Raw genomic sequence first — 8,452 nt, forward strand, 5'->3', positions numbered from 1 at the left:
GAGGTCAGCATGACCCAGCATTCTTGATAGGAAAGTAGCCAGCGCGTAGGTTTCCAAACAGTAAACGCAAGCAGGGTAGATACCTGTATGTATACGCCTCAACGGGTGTAAACTCTGTAGAGTGTATGCGAACAAACTGCTTAATATTTTCTTAATCCTCAATTCGTACTTATAACAAAGAACGCTTCATTACGTACAATGTTATTACATACACTTGCGAACCTTATAAAGGATAGGAGGTGAATATGTTTATATATACTTGTGAAATCAGCTGCTTTCCAAGAAATTTTAAATGATTGATTCAATTTTGATTCGTTTGAAGGCACTGTGCAAGTCCTATTTCACTACGCCTAAAAATTTGCACAGCCATATTCAGTAAAGAGTGCGGACTCAGAAAGAATACATGCTTGCTTGCTAGCTTTCTAGGCTTGCTAGGCCTGCTTGCTCGCTTAAGCAAGCGTCTATAGAATGGGAGTAGACAAATGAAATAGAAATCTTATCGACTCACCTCGATAGCCAGTCTTTAGGCAAAGAATGTAGAAGAATAGAGACTATCGACTTTTGTCTACAAAAAGTCAATCGAGGCAAATAGAGAAAAAGAAAAACATCTTACCAACTTTTTCTATAAACCCTCTATAGAATGCGTAAAGACAGAAATAAATAGAAGCCTTATCGACTCTCATCTGTAGATAGTCTATAAACAAAGAATGGACAAAAATAGAGACTGTATCCACTTTCGTCTATAGGTATTCTATAGAGTGGAAGTAGACAGAAAGAGACCAACATCTTATCACCATTTTTCTATAGACGATATATAGAATATGAGTAGACAAAAAGAAATAGAAACATTATCAACTGTCCTCTATAGGCAGTCTATAGACAAAAATGGACAAAAGTAAATAGAGACGGTGTCGACTTTCGTCTATAGGTAGTCTATAGAGGAGAAGTATACAAAAAGAAACAAGCACCTTATTGACTTGTTCTATAGACCGTCTGTAGAATGCGAGTAGACAAACAGAAATAGAAACCTTATCGAGTCTCCTAGATAGACAGTCCGTAGACTTTGTATCAACAAAAGACCAAATCTATAGAAAGGCAAGGTAGTCTATAAAAAGTCTACAGACTTTATAAGACAGTCTAAACTTAGTTTTTGTAAGGGAAGGAGCTGCTATTAGAGAAGGCAGGAAATAACTGTTGTTTGCGAATGCTGGTTGAAACAAAGGACGATAGCATACGTTCACAGCCAGTCTGTGCTAAGCGGTGCGCATCTATTGCGCCAAGTACTGCAAACCGGCCATAGTCCATGTTGGTAGGAAATCCTGTCACCGGACAGCATAGCGATGCGACAGTTAAGTTTTTGCCATCCCACCAATATCTCGCACGTACTCATTTGAAGAAACATTTTCGATAAGGTGCCTCTGGACGGAGATTTATAACTTCCATTGTGTAAACGAAGTACCCTTAACTATCCGTTGTATAGATCAAATATTTGACAATTAGAGCCAGGACTTATAGCAGCCTGTGATGTAATGTGTTGCCCGTTGCAGATGGCAGAGTCAAGCTGTACTATGACGACACTCGTGAAGTGTGGCGGAAGCTGGGCTCTTACAAGACCCTGGACAACAACGTGAGGAACAGCAAGCTCAACTTGAGCCACTCACGCTGGTTCCTTGGCATGTGGGGCGCTACATTCGGCCGTCTCATGTGAGTGTATAGCAACAGAGGTGGTATAGCAGTGCTTAACACATAAGCACCCAATGTAAAGTCGAATACACACCGCTATTTTCAGTTATTAATAAATAAAAGAGAATAAATGAATTCGTTATTTTTTATTTTATGTTTAAATAAAGAGAAGAAGCAGACTGATTTTCATTGTATGCCTATTTCCTTCAAAGGGCCTTGCTAGATGCTCATACTTTATTTTTTGTCAGCCTTATAATGTCCTGGACTTCTTTACATTCAAAATATTCAGTCAATATAGTAAGTACTGCTGTGCGTGAAGCCTAATGTTTTCTCGTGTTCGGTATCGTGTGTATGTTTTCGAAAAGAAATGTCCTAAATTATGATCGCGTCACACTGCACGTTAGGTCCATTTTTAGAAGGTTACCAAAAAGTGATTCTAGCGGAATTTGATAAAAAACGCTTTGCCCTTGCGTTTCCTATAAGGGCGTGCTTGTTCTCAATGCACGTACGATGTTTTTTTCCTTTAATTGTTTGAAGTAGAAGACCAAAGTTGGCAGCAAACATTTTTAAATCACACACCGATTGCTTCATCATTATAACCGATTGTCACACCGCCTTCAGAAATTGCATGGAAAGTGCTGCGTCCCAACCCGGTTTCCTGCAACGGACAAGCGTATGCTTACCTGCCGCAATCTAAAATTAGGCGCAAGGAAAATAAACTGCCTGTGCATAAAAGCACGTGGTGTGATTCGTTATTTGTCAAACCGAAGTAGTCTACTCCTGTCATACTCCAACTGCTACACTGCTCTTAGCGGGCGAAGCCTCAGGGACCGTTTGAGAAAGCACAGGGTGTAAGTGTGAAGACTTTGGCTGGATCAGCCCCTTCGGCCGAACCATCGTAGGAGATGCGAGTTCACATCAGTTTTTGATTATTAAGACCTGACTAATAGTTAAATACTTTTGTTTGCATCCTTTCTATCGCTGTCTCAAACAAAAGACATTGGCTGTGTTAGTAAAAAACTGCGCAGGCCGAGCCTGGGCGCTGAGAAGAAATCATTTTTCATCATTTTGCCTTTGACTGGTACTAGCTGCATGTTATCAATACTAGTTGATTTTTAGACCCCATTCCCTCTACTTCATATATTTTGCTTGCCTTATTTCAGCACTGCCAATTTAATAAACTTCAGTTTTTCTGCATTGTGGAAGTAAGATTGTCCATATATGATATGCCTATAATAAGCGCGGACAGCATCGTGTGGAAATGAAGCGAAGGACATGGCGGCAAACCGCAGCCGTGACAGCGCTACTGAAGATAGCCTCGCAGTCTTATTAATTTTATTTGAAGTCAGGAAAAGAAAACGTAGGCAACAAGTTTATAAAACTAGTGATGCTAATATACGGCATCAAATGTACTACTGAATGGTTAAACATAATTTCACCTTTTCGTATTGCTCTTTTTTATGAAATAGGGTTTTTTGTTGGATTTGATGTTGGATATTAACTTTTGGGTGAACTGGTGCGAGGACGGGACAACTATCAATCCATCTTACCATATCGCTGCAGCAATGCATGAGTTCTTTCACGTGTTTTTTCTTGCCCTTTTCGGCCATCGCATCGTCTCCGTTGACCAGCCTGTATAAACATGCTACCATGTTGGGCGCCGAGAAAACCAACCGCACCCCGGCCATTCGATCAATTTTTTTTTTTGTTGTTCTGATGTGAAATTATATGAATATACGGTATGACGGTAGTCACCCATTTCTCATTGGTGATAGAGAGCACTTCCAATTTGCATGTCTTGAACAAGCCTGTCGGCACTGCTGCACAGCGAATAATATGGTGATAGTATGCTGAAAAAAAAAGAATGTTGCTGGTCGGCGCTCGTCTCTGTTTTCTTCCTTGTTCCGTTCTCGTGCAGTTCAGGCAAAATCTGTTTTTTGCGTTGGGAAATAAGTGACTGACATAAGAGGTAAACTATGCTGCTTCCCTTTATTAATAAACGGTAATTGAGATATCTTTAGAGAAACATAAAAAGAAAACTGTTCTTACAACCTAGCGCTGTCAAACTTCTACAGATTATTTGACGCAGATACACATGTTCACGAGCTGCAACCCGCTAGATTTGTATTCGAATTACCTCAGACACTGCTCCGCAAATACAGTGAAAAATTGTATTGCGGTTCTTTTGGCGAAAATTGAACGTGTAGTAATTATCAAGCCACGCTGCCTGCCACCGTAAACGATATTAAGCTGCGCAATGCTTTTAAAGTGTACTTCTTTTGAAATGTTCGCACTTGCGCCGTAGTGCTTCACACAACTGATTCGGCACGGCCGTATTCTTATACACATGATGCTTGTGTTAGGAGTGACGGCTGGACAAAAAAAAAAAAAAAAGCCTTTCGGAAGCTCACTGATATTCTTCTACCTAATGCGTGCCTATGAATGTTTTAGAGCGTACTTATTAAAATTTTACTTCCTAAATCATTTGTGCATTACAAAACGCACAATTTTTTTGCATTATTTGCAAGTATCATAATCGCAATGTTTGTTCTCATTCCCATATTTGTTCTCATTATCAGCGAATATTTATTTAACAATTTCCATATTCTAGATATTTATCGGCACTTATTGTGCCTTATGACCGGACGGTCGCGAAAAGGTACGGTAAGGTTGATTGCTGGCACGGAACATTCGAAAGAGTCGATCTCACTTTCCCGGTGTTGTAAGTGCAATTCTCAGCAGAACTTCTGTCAATTCACTGCACTTGTGCGTAGACAGGGGCCTGCGCCACCAACGCCAAATCCTCTGCTGCGATGCCGGGTGATAGCATGTGCTCTAGGTTCATGTGTTCCCTTTAACAGCAAAGCGCGCTGTATGTGCTGCAGTCATAGGATGAATGTCAAATGTCGTAAATTCATAACCATGCGGAACTTGGTACTCTAAGCGGTCTAGTGGAAGCGCGACGACAAGAAAAGGAGCGACTCTAAAGGCGCTCATAATATGCTATTTTTGTTTCGCGACTCAGCCAAATCCGCATCATTGACCAAAATGTTTGAATTGGAGCAGTCGTCGCGCGCGACAGAGTGTTCACTGCGACCCGTGCACGTTGACAAGGTGTGCTGCGCATGCGCTGAAACTCGCAGTGTCACGTTGATCAGGTTTGCTCCAAATTCTGGTAGTACAAGATTGTGTCGAATGTATGCATGGCGAAAACATGAAGTACGTTGCGCACAGAGCGAATGTAGGCATTAAATTGGGTTGGAAAACATGGCGACGAGTTTCCACAAAGATCAGAAATAACACTCACTTCTCGTTTTCATGTGTGCCTCTTCACTATCGCAAACACTCGCGGTGGAGGTATAGCGACGGATTGGTAACCAAAAAATTCCCTTATGCGAAATTTGAGCGCAGCTCTTTATGTGTTTTCATTTCGCGATATATTGGCTGACGCGGAAAATCTGTCTCGTGCGGGACATTGCAAACGGCGCAAAGAGTGGCGCGACTGCTTTTTTTGACTTTTTTTTTTGCAGAACAGGGGCCGGTGCCGACGCTGCGGTTTTTTTCTCAGCTCTCAAAAACGAGCGTTCTTGCCAAATGCGACCTTCAACAGCGCGGTTGTGGCGTTTACGGGCTTTGCGTGGGAGATATTGAGCTAAAAGGCTTTCGCTGCCAATGAAGCTGTTGAAGAAGACTGGTAGGATTTTCTCGTTACTCATACAGTGATGAAGTATTTGTCAGAAGACTGCAAAGATTGCCAGAGGTATTGCTGCGGCTGTGGGCAATAACACATAGGCTTGCGCGTGTATTGGTCGGCTCCCACTGCACAATACCATTGCCGTGTTCATTTTTTGCTCTCTTGACGCCTACGACACACAAACCATATACATGCCTCTACCATAGAGAAAGAAAAAAAAGTTAAGAGTGGACACTCCCATACACCCCCAGCGGCCCAATCGACCCTAGCGCGCCTGGCGGTTGATGAGAGCAACTGGCCTGCACTTCCTGTTTCGGTTTCGCTGGCGCGAAATTTGGATTACCTCTCGTAACCGACGTTGGGCTGTAGCGGAAGCTTGTCATTTCAGACCACTTTTCGGCAGCCAAATGGCAACGCTTTTATTTGTCGCTTTGATTTAGCGATTCACTCTCTTGTCTAGTTCAATATTTGGTGTGAATTGAGGTAGTGACGCAATTTTTATTTCGATTAAGTTGTAACAGATGGAGATAGAGGTAATCATAATTCACTACGGCTTTATCCATCGCGCTTGTTTTCTGTGTTTTGGTACAAGCGCTCATATGTATCAAAGAGACAGAGTTTTCGCAATGTTTTTATTCCAAGTCAAGATAGGCTTCTTCTGGGTTCTGCCGTTGTCAAAGCACCACGACACAGCAGTAGCTGCCGTAGCTTGGACCGCCGGACGGCATGGCATCAGCACGGTCTGAAAATATCAATAAGTGCAGGCTTCGTTAATTACCAAAAACATATGTACACGTCATAACTGTACCAGGAAACCGCTTTGAATGAATAGCGAACCGATGCACAACATAAAACCACCAACACATCCTGACCTCTGACCCATATAACCCGGACTTAGAAGGATAAATGTTAATACCCCGTACAGGGGTGTTCAAAAGTTCCCAGGCCGCCATCCTATTTAATCCCATGGAGGGCATCGCGGCCTGTGAAGTTTTGGACACCCCTGTACGTACTCAGTATAAGGAGTACATTGGTAGGCAAAATAGTAGTTCACATAAGCGTGATAAAGATACATTCGAAACGTCCAAATACGAGGCCTTTGTTCAAATGCGCGCCACGCCACGCCTACGCGACAATACGTTGTGCAATGTCTTCGCCACGAAAAAATGATAAGGAACCGAAAATTACTAGAATGCGCAGTACTTCCCAACACGGCCGCCGCAATAAGTACATGCAGTAGTCATTGGTGACTTTTCCCCACCGTTACTTTTCTGTATAAACAATCCGCACGGACGCATACACCAGCGTCCGTCCGTGCGCCGTAGATACACACCTCGCTAAAGTACCAAACGCAATAAGCTATGCTCGCTGTTTATGTCACATGCCATTGTTTGCAAGCAATATCGTTAAAATATTCAGGAGCCCTTACTCTATAAGGGAAACGAGCAAGCAAAACTTGGCTACAGCGTGCCTAACGTCCTGCTTTATTTAGGTAGCGCCCGTCCCCGGAACGCCGTTTTCGGTCTGAATCAGCGTGGCGTCTTTTATGTTCTTTCCAGCGTTCGTCAGCCTCTAGAACGGGCCAACGAAAAGACCGTCAACCGTGACGCGATCATTTAAACGCGGTTTAGGAATTCAATTTTCTCGAAACCGGAATTTTCCTGAAATGTGCAATTCATGATATTGACCTTAAGCGTTGTCCAGCAGATCGTTTTTAATCCACCAACACGAACTATTTCAATGGAACGCCGTTACCGCGGTTATCGCAAACAGCGCTGGGCAAGAACGGTTTACCCTCGCAAACGGAGACGCAGCGTCTCGATGGCGTCTGACAAGCTGCGAGTTGAGTGCAGTGCACAGCCGTGAACCGTTGCAAGTTAATGGCAGCTTCGCGTCGTTTGATTATTTTCACGGAACGCAACCAACAAATATTATGCCGTTCTCGGTGGGGATAGCAAGAAAGTACAGCTAGTACAGCCCTCTTGCTACGCGTTTCTTGAGGGGGCATGCTTTTCGCATTGTTCGCGTCTCGCCGCCTCATATAGAGCCGAAAACTGCTTTCTTTAGCGAACTTCGTCGCGCTCAGAAGTCAATTACTCCAAGCTTCGCTTAAAAACGTGACTCACCTTTCTCACACACAAGAACACCGCCGCAGCCGACGTTCACGAGACGTTCCCGCTGGCACGCCGCTGGTGTCGTTGATTTCTTCTCGATGAACGAATGGTGATTGGTGTTGATGGCAGTACGAATGAAGAACAAAAAGCACGGAAGGTGCCTTCGATAAATTCTATTTTTATGTATCAGAAACACGCCAAATTTGGGTGTATAATTATTATTCTGTAAAGCGATTGAGGAGACTTCATTACAACATTTTCTTTTTTTTTGCGCCTGCGTCCTCTGGCGTTTGGTGAGAGCACTAGTTCGTTACGTAGCCATGACGTAGTTCCTGAGGCCAGATTTCTCGGAGTGTCCGCTCTTAGCCTTTTTCTTTCTCTATGCCTCTACTCCGAATGCCTCTAGAACGAAATGACTCTGTCCCCGTTCTTGTGTGAGCTATGCGCTGTATAAGGAAGCATTCCGGAGGCCCCAGGCGTTCGGCTGCGTTGCACGACTTTGACATGACTGCCACGTATGCTTCACGTCCCGCACAGCACATGCTGGAGCACCTACCTGCGCTCTAGCTTCCATTCGGCCACTAGAATAAGCGACTTTCTTCCTTGCGGAGCGCCAGCATGTGTGTTCGTCCCATTCTAGCCTTGTGGCAGCTCACGCTTTGGGACGCTGCGTTACACGGCACCCCTGCCGTCGGGGTCGGCTCTCATTCACCAGTCATTCCCTCGTAGCAGAATGCTACGCAGACGCTGCGGGACGTTGTACTGTGTTCGAGTTCGACGCCGGTTGTACAGTTTCTTTTTGGCAGTAAAAAAATTCACCGATGATTGCAGATGCTCTCTAATGCGAAATTTGTACGAGTTTTCATATTCCAATATATTGGCTGGCGCGGACAGTCCGTCTGGTGTGGCGCGTTACAAACGGAGCAAAGTGTGTGTGGCTCGGCTACCTCGCATATCACGA

At 43.9% G+C, this 8,452-nt stretch overlaps 1 long non-coding RNA gene across 1 annotated transcript; it reads right to left on the bottom strand.

Moving 5' to 3' along the window:
* Window positions 1-5,995: 5,995 nt before the first annotated feature.
* LOC126540505 (uncharacterized) lies at window positions 5,996-7,591 on the bottom strand. The gene is made up of 2 exons (XR_007601553.2): window positions 7,504-7,591; window positions 5,996-6,119 (listed from the first exon to the last, which is right to left on the bottom strand). It is a non-coding gene; the product is annotated as an uncharacterized lncRNA (long non-coding RNA).
* Window positions 7,592-8,452: the final 861 nt, after the last annotated feature.

The sequence above is a fragment of the Dermacentor andersoni genome, chromosome 2, assembly GCF_023375885.2.
Source record: "Dermacentor andersoni chromosome 2, qqDerAnde1_hic_scaffold, whole genome shotgun sequence".
Taxonomy (NCBI): Eukaryota; Metazoa; Arthropoda; class Arachnida; order Ixodida; family Ixodidae; genus Dermacentor; species Dermacentor andersoni.